We start from the raw sequence: 2,857 nt of genomic DNA on the forward strand, positions 1-2,857 counted from the left end.
GGGGTCGGGGCGATGGCGGAGCTGGGTGCGCGCACCACAGGCCCGGGGCGGCCGCTCTTGGCCCTGCCGCGCACGCTTGTCACCGAGCCCATCCGTGAGGCCGCCTCTGCCGCCACATCCCACTGCCCACACGCCGGTTGCTTTCACGCTGAGTTTATGGCTTCCCGCCAGAAGCGAGCGGCAGTGATGCGGGCGCATTGCTTGGTGTTGGCTCGGGTGCGCGGCATGGGCAGCTCTTCTGATCCCTTCTGGAGCCAGGGGGCAGAAAGGCAATCGATGCATAGGCCACCATCCGTGAGGCCGCCTCTGCCGCCACATCCCACTGCCCACACGCCGGTTGCTTTCACGCTGAGTTTATGGCTTCCCGCCAGAAGCGAGCGGCAGTGATGCGGGCGCATTGCTTGGTGTTGGCTCGGGTGCGCGGCATGGGCAGCTCTTCTGATCCCTTCTGGAGCCAGGGGGCAGAAAGGCAATCGATGCATAGGCCATCATCCCTCGCGGGTTGGGAGTCGCACGCACAAACTCACTCTCCTAAAATGTTACAGAAGTTTTTAGAAATAAACACAAAAAAAGACCCCCACTAATTACCCAAGGGGAAACATGCCTCCAGATACCCATATTTGGGATTTTTCTTTTGGGGCCAGCCATATTGGTCTGGGGCTCTATGATACACAGGGGGGGTCACCCCCTCCTGTGCTCCACTTGGCTTGAAAAAGGATACTGTGTTACCCAAAAGCTTGCTAGAAACCAGCCCACCTCCAAGGTGGTCTAATAAAAGATAACAGCTGGAACCAAAAGACTATCCTGATACCCGCAGGCAGAGAAGTTTCCTTAGGTAAATTTGGTATCTTATCAGACCAACTTAAATACTGGATACACTTGTTGCAGGGCTGTTGGTTGTAGCCATGTTGGTCGAAGGACATAGGCAAGGTTCTTTGGGTAAATGTGATATCTTTTATTAGACCAGCTAAATAGTTGGGAGGGAAAAGGTCTTGGCAAGCTTTTGGACACAAACCAGGCATTGGGAGACTGCTGCTGTTATTATTGTTGCTAAGTCTCCCGAGGAAAAAGAAGCAGGACTGCCTTTAACAACAAGCCCGACCCATTTCAAAGAGAGGGGAGTGGGGGTGCTTGTATAAATTCCATATTTTTTCAGTAGTTCTAGTTTTGCTGCATATAATATTAAGTTACACATTTAGTAGCACTGGCAGGCAGCAGCAGTGCCAGCCTCTTCCTGGAGGGGAGGTTGTGCTGTGGGTGGGAGTGGAGCAGGTTTAGCTGCTGCCACCTGTGCAGGGTGGGCAGTGGTGCTGGGAGGGGGACTACAGGGAATTTTGGGGTGGCTATACTAGTGTGTGTGTGTCGTCGTCCCCCCCCCCCAGTTCCTTCCTAGCACCACCCTGGTAGGGTATGCAGGCAGCAGATCGCAGCTCTGGATCACGCTAACACTGCTTCAAGGAGCCGGGGCAGAGCCGTGATCCGCTGCCTGCACACCCTTGCTTGGGGCATGCAGGCTGCAGATCATGGCTCTGCCTCGCTTCCAGACCATGGTATCACTGCCACAAGATCCCAGCCCAGCTGCAGAGCAGCTCCAGGCCCTGCCGCATGCCCTGCCAGGGCTGTTGGGGCTGGTCTCCATGGAAACCCTGGCCACGTGCTATCTAAGTGTGGCTGTTGCTGGGGTCTCCTGGGACAGTGGCCCCAGCCACACTGGCAGGAGCTACTGGGAAACACTGGCTGGATCCACCACTTTACCCACTCCTGAACTATAACTAACCAAAATAAGTGACCTCCAAATAAAACACACCCAAAAAAACCGCAAACCAACTCAAAAAATTTAAAGCAACTTTAAAAAAAAAAAGCTGAATTCTGCTTATTATACACTGGCAACCTTGGCTGTTATATTTGTTCTCCAAGGTAGAAAAGAAGCTAAATGATAAGTCTGTGAAAATGCAAACAAATGGAAGTTTGGAAGACAACAGGTAGAGATAGGAGGGGGGGAAGCGAGGGAAATGTGTGCAGGTGGTCAGCTAGAGGCAGGTTACCTGAGGGATCAGATTGCAGGCAGATACCCAGCTGTTTGTAGGTGAGAGCACAGGAAGTGTTATGTCAGACAAAGCCAGCGGTGCATCTTGTCTGTACTCTGGAAATTGCTGGTACCAAATGCCTGAAAGGAAAATTAAATACATACGTAATTGGTCCAAGAAAAGCTATCACCCTAAGAAATCCTAGCCTCTTGAAAGTATCACCCTAAGAAATCCTAGCCTTTGGAAAGAATAATGGAACATCTGGAATTAATACAGGTTGCAATGAGTGCAGCAGCAGTGCTGCTGGTTGAGAATAAGTGGATCTTGGGTCACTGGGAGCCTTCTGTAAAAGCAAGCCACTAATTCTGGTGGCAAAATGTGTACATGAGTCAGTTCTTAGTATCTACGTGCTGAAAATTTTGTTTCCAGTTATGTTTCAGTTTTTAATGGAATGTGAAAGTTACATGTCCTATATCAAAATAAATGTGTATTATATTAAGGGTAGATCATTGCACTAAATTAGGCTTCAGCACTCCACTGTGATATGTATTTAGTTTTATATAATTTATTTTTAACCAAGGAAACTAAGTGCAAAATATGTTGGTTGTGGTCTTAAATTCGCAAAAGTAAGGTCCCAGAGTAATGACATTCCCATCACAGAGCTGAGATTGCTCTAGTAAAATATTAAAATTACTGCCATGTGACATTTATGCAAATTACGTTGTACAGAGTACAAGGGGTAAGATTTAAGATTGGTTCGAAAGAACATAGCCTGTAATAATCCTGATTTATGACTTGGAAATTTCTGCCATCATGTCGTATGGGCATGG

Source organism: Alligator sinensis, unplaced genomic scaffold (genome assembly GCF_000455745.1).
Source record: "Alligator sinensis unplaced genomic scaffold, ASM45574v1 scaffold685_1, whole genome shotgun sequence".
Classification (NCBI taxonomy): Eukaryota; Metazoa; Chordata; order Crocodylia; family Alligatoridae; genus Alligator; species Alligator sinensis.